The sequence below is a fragment of the Anabrus simplex genome, chromosome 1 (assembly GCF_040414725.1).
Source record: "Anabrus simplex isolate iqAnaSimp1 chromosome 1, ASM4041472v1, whole genome shotgun sequence".
In the NCBI taxonomy this organism is placed as follows: Eukaryota; Metazoa; Arthropoda; class Insecta; order Orthoptera; family Tettigoniidae; genus Anabrus; species Anabrus simplex.
In genome coordinates, this window is record NC_090265.1 from 1,427,757,613 (window position 1) to 1,427,772,779 (window position 15,167).

Consider the following 15,167-nt stretch of genomic DNA (forward strand, 5'->3'; position numbering starts at 1 on the left):
GTTTCTGGTTTTCCAACCCTCCTTGGGCCTCCGTGCAAGTGTCACTGTTTGAAATAGCCATGCTTAGTAATATCCGGGAATTTTTGGCTTTCCGTGCAAGTGTCAACACATTCCATCTCCGTGCAAGTGTCACAACTTCCTAATGTATCTCCTGATTCATTCTTGCATTTCAGCACGGCTGTGATTCGATCTACAGGAAAAGCGTTCATAACCAATAGCACCAGTACTCCCAAAATCTTATCCAAAAGAACATGATATATTAACGCGTTACGCTTTCACCGATAAAATGAATCGCTTATTACTTGTTGGTTTTTGAACCTTCGGTTCTTCATGAGAAGTGTAAGGTTCCACAGTAAGAGTATGGTAGGCCTACAAATGAGGTTAATCTGAAGTAAAGAGGATGGGTTAATGTGACAGAAATACCAAATCATCTGCCAAACAGTAATCAATGGTACAAATGCCACTAAATGAAGCCACATTAATTTACGGCAGTAAACTAAATATTGCCGGTCCCGTGCTGTTGGGGTAGCGTGCCTGCCTCTTACCCGGAGGCTGCGGGTTCGATTCCCGTCCAGGTCAGGAATTTTTACCTGGACCTGAGGGCTGGTTCGAGGTCCACTCAACCTACGTGATTAAAATTGAGGAGCTATCTGACGGTGAGATCGCGGTCCCGGTCTAGAAAGCCAAGAATAACGACCGAGAGGATTCGTCGTACTGACCGCACGACACCTCGTAATCTGCAGGTCTTCGGGCTGAGCAGCGGTCGCTTGTTAGGCCAAGGCCCTTCAAGGGCTGTAGTACCATGGGATTTGTTTTTAAACTAGATATTAGCTTAGGCAATTGAAGCTGTACTATCGCCAGTATTTATTAAGCATACTGGGCTTACCCCTCAGGGATCCGAGCTTGGTAAAAAGAAAATATGAGTGAGTAAATTAATCTAGTAGAAAAGTTAATTTAAAGTAATATTTCCACAAAAGATCAGTTCTTTGGTATAAAGGTTAGATAATAATATTGACTAGAATATACAGGGTTATTCTAAATGATTGTCGGGGTAATAAAAATTCATAACTCACAGTGCAATTGACGTAGGAATATGAATCTTGTTTTATTGTGTACTGTAACTCATAAAGTTATTTTGACATACATTACAAATGCTCGATATGTGCGCCTTGTGTCACTCTACACTCATCTACTCGATAGTCCATCTCTTCCCACACACGAGTCAACATGGCAGCGGTGATGCTTTCGAAGGCGGCTTGGATGCGCTGCTTCACTTCCTGAATATCCACCGGTAGAGGAGGAACAAATACCTGATCTTTAACATATCCCCACAGGAAGAAATCGCATGGTGTAAGATCTGGTGAACGTGGTGGAAAGGGTAAGAGCATCAGATCACCTTCTGTTCCGCGTCCCATCCAACGTTGTGGAAGTTCTTGGTTTAAAAATGCTCTAACCTCCCTGTGGAAATGAGGTGGTGTACTATCCTGTTGCAGCAGTAATCATCCCTGTCGTCACTCAACTGGGGTAACAGACATTCTGTGAGCATGTCCAGGTAAGTCAGCCCTGTTTCTGTTCATTGAAGAAGAACGGGCCATAGACCTTCGTGTCTGAAACGGTACAGAACACATTCACATTAGGAGAGTCTCGCACATGTTCCACATAACAATGGGGGTTAGTTGCACTCCAAATGCGAACGTTTTGTTTGTTTACCTTTCCACTTACATGAAAAGTAGCTTCGTCACTGAAAACTACTCTGTCAAGAAAACCATCATCTTCTTCAATCCGTTCCTGCAGTGCCATGCAAAAGTTGAAACATAGGGTTTTGTCATTAGCCGTTAGAGCTTGAAACAATTAGGCGATATGACTTTACCTTTAGGCGCCTTCGTAGCACACGCCATACTGTGGTTTGAGGAACCTGCAGTTCCCTGCTACATCTCGTAGTTGATTTCTTAGGACTACGGAGATAAACGCCCCTAATCCGATTCACATCCGCTTCTGACACAGCGGGACGCCCACTGCTTTTCCCTTTGCACAAACCACCTGTATCCACAAATTGTGCGTACCATCTGTGAAAAGACTTGTCGGAAGGAGGCTTCTTCCCGTATTTTGTCCGAAAATGGCGCTGGACTCTGGTAACGGATCGGTGTTGATGAAATTCAAGAGTACAAAAAGCTTTCTCCTTATCGCTAACCGACATTTTGTTAAACACTGCTATTATTGCCATCTGGTGGTAACGTATGTACTACAGTCGATGCAGAACACAACTTTGAGAGTCTGTCTAACCGTTACTGCAACAATAAAAATGGTTCGTTTTCCAAGTTTAAAAATAATAAAAAAAAAATTCACGAAACCCCGACAATCATTTAGAATAACCCTGTAGTATTCTTCAAAAAACGAAAAATACGGTCATTACAAAGATCAGAGAACTCGAACAGAGCCGATAAAGGAAAGGACAATGAATAATTTACATATCCATGGAATTTAAAGGTCAATATAGTACACAAGTTAAATTTAAAAAAGAAATAGGATAACAATTCAAAAGCTACGTCTGTGGATCAGTGATAGTGTCGGCCTCCGGATCCCAAGATTGTGGGTTCAAACCCGGCAGAGGTAGTCGGATTTTTGAAGGGCGGAAAAAGTTCATTCGACACTCCATGTCGTACGATGTCGGCATGTAAAATATCTCTGGTGACACATTTGGTGTTTACCCGACAAAATTCATAAAATCTTCGCGATAAAAGCCCAAGAGAGATTCGGTTTACTGTTTGCCATCTAGTAAGCCTAGAGTAAAACGAGACGTCGAAATTGACGAGCAGACAGCCAGATGGCGTCAAATTAAAATGTCTGTACATGGTAGCTGAGGCCATACGATTATTGGTTATATTATAATTCAAAAATTGTTTACATAGAAAAGTAAATTACCATCGTAACTTTTTTGCTAGTGGCTTTACGTCGCACCGACACAGATAGGTCTTACGGCGACGATGGGATAGGAAAGGCCTAGGAGTTGAAAGGAAGCGGCCGTGGCCTTAATTAAGGTACAATCCCCGGCATTTGCCTGGTGTGAAAATGGGAAACCACGGAAAACCATCTTCAGGGCTGCCTACAGTGGGATTGGAACCCACTATCTCCCGGATACAAGCTCACAGAAGCGCATCACCAACCGCACGGCCAACTCGCCCGGTCCATCGTAACCTATCAAAGGTGTTATGTCTACATTACTGCCACACAATGCATACATTACAGAAGTTGCTTGTTGCTTGATTTTAACGCACCGTATAACGTTTTTCGAACTCTCACAATTATTCTAGCTTATAATAATAATAATAATACTTTTGGTTAACTGATAAATATTTTCCCACGTCTGAGTTGCTAGAGAACAAGTAATTTGTTTTTTGTTCTTGGTGCTTAACCAAGGCAGCCGCGGCTCGGATTCTGAAGAAAAACCAGTGGGATAGTTGAAATGAAGTGTCATTTACCTGTATTTCGTAGTCATGTAAGACTACGTCTACCGAGCTCGATAGCTGCAGTCACTGAAGTGCGGCCAGTATCCAGTATTCGGGAGATAGTGGGTTCGAACCGCTTTGTCGACAGCCCTGAAGATGGTTTTCAGTGGGTTCCCATTTTCACACCAGGCAAATGCTGGGGCTGTAGCCTACCTTAAGGCCACAACCGCTTCCTTCCCTGTCCTAGCCCTTTCCTGTCCCACCGTCGCCATAAAACCTATCTGTGTCGGTGCGATGTAAAGCCAATAGCAAAAATAGAAAAATAAAAAAGACGACATGCTTGCTTGTTCCTGATAGTGAATGATACCTCAAGAGAAATATATTGTTTATTCTATATATTTGCGACGGCAAATTCAGATACTTCTTGGATTCTTTCGATAAAAGTTCTCAGTGTGAATTCGCTAGCGGGAAGTGTATGTGAAATGGAAGACAATGGGGTGGTTAGTATAAGAATATCAAATTCGTTTAGGCTGCTCGGTAGTAGAGATACTAGCCTTGAAGACAAATTATCGTTCAGGACGTCCTCCAGTTATAGCATATGAGACTACACACCGTGCTCGAAGACCAACCACTTGCCAGTACTCATGAATTGTCGGCAACATTTGTTGATACACTTCTGGATATATATGTAGCCAAAAGTCGAGTAGATACAAGTAGGCTCAACGAACAACTGTTATCTCGAAATGCTTCTCAAGAATAGCTTACATGACGGATTCTGGAATTACTATTTTGAATTAACGATGAAAACGGACTCATTTGGCATCTTTCTTAGACGAGGAAACACTGTATACTTCGTGATAAAGAATCTGAATCAGTAGTTCAAGATCGATCCGGGCAGAAGATGATGTCCTGAGCTTGACAGAATTTTCTCTAATTGGTCTGAAATAAAACTATGCAATCTTGATGGCGTCGACATTGGTTGGTTGTTGGTTCTATGATCTACTACTTGTATGGTTTTCTATGACGTCTAGGGGCCGTAAATTTGTCCCGCAGGACTTCTTTTACGTTATAGTTAACCGACTCGAGGCTGACGTAGGTCTATTTGAGAATCTTTAAATACCACTGGACTGAACTGGGATAAAACCCCGCACCGAGCAAGTAGCCGTGTGGTTTGGTTCACGTAGCTATCAGCTTGCATTCGGCAGATAGTGGGTTCGTACTCTACTGTCGGCAGCCCTGAAGGTGGTTTTTCGTGGTTTCCCAGTTTCACACCAGGGAAACCCTTTCCCATCACATCGTCGCCTAAGACCTATCTGTGTCGGTGCGACGTAAAGCATATTGTAAAAAAATACACAATAAAACTCGCCAACTTAGGCTCAGAGCCCTCTGAGCCTCTCAGTTCGGCTTAACAGTTTGTAATTACGACAGTGTTCATTGTATGTGCATTTAGAAATACAGAGGAAGTAAAATATATTGACATTAGATGATAATGAAGAAGATGACCCGAGTAGGAGTTCATAAGGGGTGTGTGAGAGAACAGGAAGTGCGTCTTGAAAAATGAAACACATATTGTAATTAAGGTAATTAAAGTAACCCCTTTCTACGCTTACAAGAAGTCCCCTGATTTTTTAAAAGTTTTGTTCTTAACTTCGCCATGTAATTATGTCCTTGTCATATTTCCTTCCCTTCGGTAACTGTCATCTGTTCTACCAAACATAAAGTTTACATTTTTCTGTACGTCGCCACTTTCAGTTACGATAGTAATAAAAGGAACAGCTTCCTGTCCAGCACACCATGTCACTCTCGCCAGGTGACATGAGCGCCTCAGCTGTATGAGACGTACGACTTAATCTCTTCAGACCTGATGTATCGTATGGGATACATTGAATCATTCCATTTCTTCCAAGAGTACCAGGCGTCAAGTGTTTTGGGCCTGTGGTTATCGTAATGCTGCTACAGAGGTGTGAAAATTATTAGAATAATTGCGATTAACAGCACTTTTTTGTTTTATCTTCTAATTAGGTGTACTATTTCACTTTCATTATGAGTTTAAATGTTAGTACATTTCATTTTCATCTTTCAAGAGTGATTTGGAATATTTATTTTCTTACAAAAGAGTAATTTAAGAACAAATGGAACATTTTTTCGAAATTGTGTCATGTTACCTACAACGAGTGTTTCAACATTTGACTTCAGAATTGAGAGGGAGAGAGAGAGAGAGAGAGAGAGAGAGCTAAAATTCTTCTTAAGCACACCTTCCAGCAGCGCAACCCCGGATGCCGGAGCGTGGATCGTGGAGCGGAGACGCGTGCGTTCGAACCTCGCTCGGCCAATGGGCACTTACTACCCCATTGTAAGGGTTCCATCTGGCTTCCAGACGAGGTGGAATTGAACCCTGGACCAGAAAGGTTCCAGTGCAATGTTTGTATCGAAGTTGATGGTCACCACGTACAGCTGCTCTTGTTCGTGGATACACAAGCAGTGCTCCACTTGTTGACATGCGGGACATTTAAAATGTGCGGTGGTGTGGTGATTTGCCTGTAGCGGGAAAGCTTTAAAATTCCGGACATGAGTTCCTGTGCAAAATGAGATCTACTCGCTTCCCCCTACAAGCCCTCAAATTGTGTAATGAGAATTTAGATACCTGGTGTATAACAGCTAGTGTTCTCAAAACGCGATAGAAGTACCTATGTTGTTGTTTGAGCCATCAGTCCATAGACTGGTTTGATGCAGCTTCCATGCCACCCTATCCTGTGCTAACCTTTTCATTTCTGCGTAACTACTGCATCCTACATCTGCTCTAATCTGCTTGTCATATTCATACCTTGGTCTACCCTACCATCCTTACCGCCTACACTTCCTTCAAAAACCAACTGAACAAGTCCTGGGTGTCTTAAGATGTGTCCTATCATTCTATCTCTTCTTCTTATCAAATTTAGCCAAATCGATCTCCTCTCGCCAATTCGATTCAGTATATCTTCATTTGTGATTCGATCTATCCATCTCACCTTCAGCATTCTTCTGTAGACACCACATTTCAAAAGCTTCTATTCTTTTTCTTTCTGAGCTAGTTATCGTCCATGTTTCACTTCCATACAATGCCACACTCCACACGAAAGTCTTCAAAAACATCTTTCTAATTCCGATATCAATGTTTGAAGTGAGCAAATTTCTTTTCTTAAGAAAGCTCTTCCTTGCTTATCCTAATCTGCATTTTATGTCCTCCTTACTTCTGCCATTGTTAGTTATTTTACTACCCAAGTAACAATATTCATCTACTTCCTTTAAGACTTTACTCCTAATTTTAATATTTCCTGCATCACCTACCTTCGTTCGACTGCACTCCATTACTTTTGTTTTGGACTTATTTATTTTCATCTTGTACTCCTTACCCAAGACTTCATCCATATCATTTAGCAGCTTCTCGAAATCTTCTGCAATCTCAGATAAAATAACAATATCATCGGAAAATCTCAGGGTTTTGATTTCCTCTCCTTGGATTGTGATTCCCTTTCCAAATTTCTCTTTGATTTCCCTTACTGCCTGTTCTATGTAAACGTTGAAAAGGAGGGCGGACAAACTGCAGCCTTGCCTCACTCCTTTCTGGATTGCTGCTTCTTTTTCAAAGCCCTCGATTCTTATCACTGCAGACTGATTTTTATACCGATTGTAGGTAATTCTTCGTTCTCGGTATCTGACCCCAATAACCTTCAGAATCTTAAATACCTTGGTCCAATCGACATTATCGAATGCCTTTTCTAGATCTATGAATGCCATGTACGTGGGCTTGTCCTTCTTGATTCGATCCTCTAATATCAGACGTAAAGCCAGGATTGCTTCACGTGTTCCTACATTTCTTCTGAAGCCAGATTGATCTTTTCCCAACTCAGCTTCAACTTGTTTTTCCATTCTTCTGTAAACAATGCGTGTTAAAATTTTGCAGACATGAGATACTAAACTAATGGTGCGAGAGTTTTCACACCTGTCAGCACCGGCTTTCTTGGGAATAGGTATAACAACATTCTGCCAAAAATCGGATGGGACTTCTCCTGTCTCATACATCTTACACACTAAATGGAATAACCTTGCCAAGCTGGTTTCTCCTAAGGCAGTCAGTAATTTAGAGGGAATGTCATCAATTCCAGGTGCCTTGCTCCTATTTAGGTCGCTCACAGCTCTGTGAAACTCTGACCTCAAAATTGGGTCTCCCACTTCGTCAGCATCAACAGCCTCTTCTTGATCCAGAACCAAATTATCTACATCTTCACCTTGATACAACCGTTGGATATGTTCCTACCATCTTTCTGCTTTGTCTTCTTTCCCTAGAAGTGGCTTTCCATCTGAGCTCTTAATATTCATACACCTAAATTTCCTTTCTCCAAAGGTTTCCTTGATTTTCCTGTATGCAGCATCTACCTTTCCTAGGACCATACAACCTTCAACATCCCTGCACTTCTCCATCAGCCAGTCTTCCTTGGCTACCTTGCACTTTCTGTCCACTTCATTCTTTAATCGCTTGTATTCTTTTCTGCCCTCTTCATTTCTATCATTCTTGTATTTTCTTCGTTCATCAATCAGGTCTAGTATCTCCTGAGTTATCCACTGATTCTTAGTTGATCTTTTCTTCCTTCCTTCCTTTCTTCAGCAGCCCTGCTGACTTCATTTTTCATGACTATCCACTCTTCCTCTATTGTGTTTCCTTCAGCCTTTTCATTTAGTCCTTTTGCAACATGTTCCTTGAAACAATCCCTCACACTCTTTTCTTTCAACTTGTCTAGATCCCATTTTTGCATTCTTTCCTTTCTTCAATTTCTTCAGCTTTAGATGGCATTTCATGACCAACAAGTTGTGGTCAGAGTCCACGTCTGCTCCTGGGAAAGTTTTGCAATCCAACACCTGGTTTCTGAATCTCTGCCTAAACATAATGAAGTCTATTTGATACCTTCCAGTGTCTCCAGGTCTTGTCCACGTATACAGCCGTCGTTTGTGGTGTTTGAACCAAGTATTGGCAATGACTAAATTATGATCAGTGCAGAATTCAACCAACCGACTTCCTCTTTCGTTCCTTTGTCCCAATCCAAATTATTCTACTGTATTAACTTCTCTTCTTTGGCCTACCACTGCATTCCAGTCTCCCATCACAATTAGATTCTCGTCACCTTTTACATATTGTATTAAATCTTCTATCTCTTCATATGTTCTTTCGATTTGCTCATCATCTGCTGAGCTAGTAGGCATATAGACCTGCACTATTGTGGTGGGCATTAGTTTGGCGTCTGTCTTAACGACAATAATTCTTTCACTATGCTGGTCATAGTAGCTTACCCGCTGAGCTATTTTCTTATTCGTTATTAAACCAACTCCTGCATTTCCTTTGATTTTGTGTTGATAATTCGATAGTCGCCTGACCAGAAATCCTGTTCTTCCTACGAACGTACTTCACTTATACCAACTACATCTAACTTTAGTCTATCCATCTCCCTTTTCCGATTCTCTAATCTACCACAACGATTCAAGCTTCTAACATTCCACGCTCCGACTCGCAGAATGTCAGTATCGATCTTCCTGATAATCACCCCCTCTCGTGTAGTCCCCACCCGGAGATCCGAATGGGGGACTAGTTTACCTCCGGAATATTTTACCCGGGAGGAAGCCATCATCAGTACATCATTCATACAGAGAGAGCTGCATGTCCTCGGGAGTTAGTTACGGCTGTAGTTTCCCGTTGCTTTCAACCGTGTAACAGTATCAACACAGCTAAGCCATGTTCAGTATTATTACAAGGCCTTACCAGTCAATCATCCAGACTGCCGCCCTTGCAACTTCCGAAAGGCTGCTATCCCCCTTTCGATGAACCATTCGTTAGTCTGGTCTGTCAACAGATACTCATCTGATATGGTTGCACCTGCGGCTCGGCTATCTGCTTCATTGGGACGCGCAAGCCTCCCCACCGCGGTAAGGTCACATGGTTCGCATGGAAGGGAAGTACCTATATCTCTATAATAAATTTACGGTTTATCGCCTGTGACTTCAACCATTCTCCCATAACAGCAACTCTTTCATATACGCGCATGTTTTACCAGGTATTTTGAAGCTTGAGGAGGAATAGTGGGAATATCACCAGGTAATGAATTCGTGCTGAACTTGGCCAAAATACACAGGTACCTGAGATTAAAATTAATCTGCGTAAAAGTTGATAAACGATTCATATGAATTAAAACACTTAGAAACACATTAACATTTTACTTAGAGTACTTTCTATTGTCTTTTAATATTGTACTATTACTGATCAAATAGACTTCTTATCATGAAAATCCACAGCCTGTTTCCAGTCATTCGACCGGGTCAGGAATGGAATGAATGAAGCCCCATCTAGCGGCGAGGATAGGAATTGTGCCGGCTGCCGAAGCCTGTCGCACTCCTCTGGGGCAATTATTAATGAATGACAGACAGACGGAATGAAATGATATTGGAGAGTGTTGCTGGAATGAAAGATGACATGGAAAACCGGAGTACCCGGAGAACAACATGTCCTGCCTCCGCTTTGTCCAGCACAAATCTCACATGGAGTGACCGGGATTTGAACCACGGAACCCGGCGGTGAGAGGCCGGCGTGCTGTCGCCTGATCCACGGAGGCTTGTTGCTTATATTTATTTATTTATTTATTTATTTATTTATTTATTTATTTATTTATTTATTTATTTATTTATTTATTTATTTATTTATTTATTTGATATCGGCTCTGCATTCGTATGTAGTTCAAATAAGATACCATGGAAGACCAGTTCTAGATAACCAAGAGTGGGATTTTAACGTATTTTCCCGAACTACATTACGCACCCCCTTGCAGTCTATCAAATTATTCTTGCAATCCCGGCAGAGTTCGACATTGAGCCTAGGACGTTAAGAAAACTGCTATACCACAGCGGCGGACCCCATTAAAGTAATCTTGTTACCACTCATATTGCGTTAAAGGTGTTTAGAAAGAGGTGTAGACGAATATTAAACGAATCGTATTGTTTTTTTTTTGTTTTTAGTTAATATTCAGTTAGAAGAATAAGAAATATTTTGTAACATTATGACGTGCTTTGATATGATTTACTGTATGTATTTATCTTCAAAGTAGCGGATATGGTCCTGTAGTCAGTTGTGGACATACAGGTTAAGGTTATGCACGAAAGATTATGCCTTGTACTTGGCACAAGTTTACGACAGGAAGCGCTTACATGACTCGTTACCTGTAAAGGAAGAAAGAAAAAAGGACAGAAGCTAAATGAAGACAGACATGGGAGTCTGATAAACATCTCACAGAGTGTTAAACCACTTTTGTTGTATATTATATGCTATTATCATCGTCAGGGCCTGAAAATTGTTTACATCAGATAACTATTGCTCGCTTATGTTCTTACCACCTCGTCACTTAGTTCAGGAAAACCTCGCCAGTGTATTATCAGCAAGTATTAATGATAGCATGCTACATAATGATTCTTTCTAAGTACAGTAGATCCCAGTTCTTTCTTGTCACATTTTGGCGTGTGGTATTAAATTGTTCGTTGCGGAGTGAGGATATTACTATGATTATGCAGTTATCGTTATTTCTGAAGTATATCTTTTTTTGTTGTAACTTCAAACCAAACCCAATGGCACTACAGCCCTGATGGGCCTTAGCCTACCAAGCGATCGCTGCTCACCCCAAAGGTGGAAATATTGCAAACTTAGGCCTGGGAAGACTTGGGAGTAAGGAGACGAGATGTTCGACTACTGTAAGTGGTACGCTCCGAGCTGTCAGTGGAGAGATGTCGTGGAATGACATTAATAGACTAATATGCTTGGGTGGAGCTTCTTAAAACTAGGAAAAGTCATAATAACTATACTAATATAAAAAGAGACTGCGAGTTTGTGTCTGTGTAACGGGTAATCTAAGAAACTAGTGGACCGATTTTGAATTTTTTTTCAACCATTTGAAAGATATCATCATTCCGGGTAACTCCACTGTGTGTCATACAGAACTATCAACGGGTTCCCCCGAAAATCGCGATTTAAGGAAAGAATGGCAGCCGAAATAAATCTAAAAGTTTGTATGTTTTCCTGTCTGTGTTTTTTCACGTAAACATTACCCAACAGACTGACGAGCTCAAATTTGGCAGTCGTATAAATTATACCTTTGGTTCACAAAGGCTGATTACTCTCACGCTATCTTTTAAGTGGACTATTTAGCGAAAGAAAATGTGAAGTAAGTCAGAGGAAAACGTATGCATGGGACCTATAAAATTGAATACGCTGCCTAAACGATTAGTCCCATTGAACAACGGAGTGCACCAAGTGTACCCGAAATTCTATTTCTCAGAAAAAAGTTTACTTGAATTTTCTTTGTATCTCTAATAGTTTTCGAGAAAAAAGAATGTTTTTCTCTGTTTTGGTGCGTGCTTTTTCCTTGGTCTCTTTGTCTTTGTTCCTTTCACGTAAAAACTACTTGACGGACCGTGTTAAAATGTGGCAAGCATGCAACTGGAACCTTTAATTAACATGCAGGCCACTTACTGTTACATTGTATCTTAAGGGGGCCCTGCAGGGAAGTAAAATGTGAAGCAAGTCATAGGAAAATGTGCGGCTGGGACCCTTAATAGTGAATACCCCGCCTAAACGGTTAGTCCTATTAAATAATGGAGCCAGCAAGTGTACTGAAAATTCTGTTTCCTAGAAATCATTTCCTTCGTAATTCCAACAGTATTCCAGAAAAAAAAAAATGTTTTTCTTTGTTTTACTATCACACTATCTCTTAAGCGGCATGTAGCAAAAAAAAAGTGAAGCAAGTCAAGAGGAAGACGTACCCACGTCTGAGATTCTTAAATGTGAATAACCTGCCTGAACGGTTATTCCTATTAAACACTGAAACAGAGCAGGTGTGCATAAAATTCGGTTTGCCAGAAAAAATGTTTATATGAATTTTCTTCGTGATTCTAATCATTTCCGAAAAGACAATGTCTCTTTGTTGTAGTGCATACTTTGAGGGTTGGAGTGGGATGTCCTTATTGCGAACGAATAAAATAAGCCGCAAAATGATCGATAATAATTATAACAATTATTGTTACACACATTCGTGTGTGATACACGGCGCCCACTCGCCATCTCGCCTTTTCTTTACTTTTCGCAGTAACCAGGTATAAACCATATATACACAGTGCAAAGTACTCTAGCGCCGCGTGTGAGTCTACCTTATTTTGAATGTTTGAATGTCTGGGATTGGCAAGGAACATGAAGAAATTAAACAAATGACAAAGCAAAAGCATAAACGCACTCGGTCGGCTATTATGGCATGGAAGTTCACTGCAAGATACTGCACTAATATAATAGAAATAGTGTTACCTCTGGCTTAGTCGCAGCCTTCCTGATTCTTAACATTCTCCAAGTTATTATGACAAATGCTAGCGACATGTCTTGGAAACATACTATCCTTCAGAGAACCGTTATACACGATATCTATATGATATACTTATATATAACCCCACGGCACTTAACGCCCTTGAAAGGGCTTTGGCCTGCCCAGCGACCGCTGCTCATCCCAAAGGCCTGCAGATTACGAGAGGCCGTGTGGTCAGCACGACGCATCCTCTCGGCCGTTATTCTGGGCTTTCAAGACCGGGGCCGCCATCTCACCGTCAGATAGCTCCTCAATTCTAATCATGTAGTGAGTGGACCTCGAACCAGCCCTCAGGTCGAGAGAAAAATTCCTGACCTGGCCGGGAATCGAACTCAGGGCGAGAGGCAGGCACGCTGTCCCTACACCACGGGGCCGGCAATACTATATATACCAATAATAAAATATGATATTAATCATTAGTAATTCTTCCTTTGAATTTGTACTTACACCGAAACGTATTAAAAACGGTCCTTTTTTTTTTTGCGTTAATATTGCTTTCATTGATTTTCTCTCCATTGTCAGACCCTTGAAGACTTTCGGAAAACCACAGAGTAGATTTTCTGAAGATCTAAAAGGGCAGGTGAAAAACGAGTGTCTGCCATTATACTGAAAACTGCCCAACTCGATTGTGACTGGCAGTTGGCAAGGGGTGGGGGGCTGGCATTACAATGAAAATATTCTAACCCGGTATTCTAATGAGAAACGACGTATGGCGACCTCCCGGTCGCTTTTCTGGAGTAACGCCAAGAACTATGCAATGCAGTAACACCTTACTCATGACGTGTACACTACTTCCTTCATTTATAACTCTGTACACAGTATAGAATTCCGTAGTGAAGCACGGGTACAGCTGCTCGTTATGAAGATAAAGTTGGAATTGAAGAGGATAATTATTCATTTATAGGATGAGGGTCAAGGGATTGGAATAATTTATCAAGGGAAATGTTCAATGAATTTCCAAGATCTTTAAAAACATTTAAGAAAAGACTAGATAAACAATTGATAGGGAATCATCCACCTGGACGACAGCCCTAAATACATATTGATTGATTGATTGATTGATTGATGCATGCAGATTACGAGATGACCGGGTCAGCGCGAGGAATTACATCCTCACGGCCGTTATTCTGGATCGGGGCCCCCATCCGTCAGATACCTCCTCAATTTTTCTCACATAGGCTGAGTGGGCCTCGAACCAGCCCTTAGATCCAGGTAAAAAAATCTCTGACCTGGTCGGATATTGAACCCGGGACCTCGCGCAAAGAGACAGACTCACTACCCCTAGACAGCGTGGTCGGCTTTCTTTTGACCTTACTGGTTATTGTACAGCGATACTACTTTTTTAGACAGCTGATCCACCTACAATATTGCAACGAAACTGTCATAACGAGCGAACGGTAGACAGTTTCAGAGGTCTGAAGTTCGAATACCAGTGCTGGCTACGGCCGTCCTGAGTCTGTTTCTTCACCGAATTTTCTCATGCTCCAAAGAAATGTATGAATGGTGGCTTACTTCATATTCTAAGTCTCCTTTACCAATACTGTCCGATAAGTCTTCAGCCTGGAAGCTGGTTGGATCTTCATATAACACCACCAAAGATCGATTATAAAAAAACAGATGGTGGCGCCAAATGAGGCGTACAAGGCATTATGAGGAGTGAGATAGTTAACCATTATTTTCCTTACTGGACCAGAAAGAGCTATTTCAGCACGACCAGTCCTATGAGAAGAGCCTTCCATAACATCCGGATTCACTAGCCATGCTCTGCTTGTCATCATCATTCAGCACCACCTATACCTCAGCAGCTTCCGTATCGTCACAGCCATAAATGAGACTGACTTCGGTTGAAGCTACATTTTGCTCTGGCCTGTGCCAAGGGATGGGTGCAAAATACTGCATCCATCAAGAAAGGGCGACATAGGGTTTCCAATACTAGACACTTAATAACTACCGGCGCAAAATCACTGCAGGCATGACACACATCATAGTCGATGTGGCCTCCTTTTGATTCTCGTACCTTTCATAGCTATGTCCGTTATTCTGCTAGAAAATATATCCTCCATTCGCCGCGCATGACGCCAACACCGAGTCCAGTTCATACGTACAGCTTCATCCTTCGAGTTCATTCCTAACTTACAGTATACCTTAATTCCGACTGTCGTCTACCCTCTCTGCTCCCTTCTGTTGTACCAGCAATGATTCTCGCTTCTTCCATGCTTATTACTTCCAGCTTATGAATAAGATATCCTGAGTCCACTCAGCCAAGACCAACTACAGGATAGGCATCATTAGTTTTAAC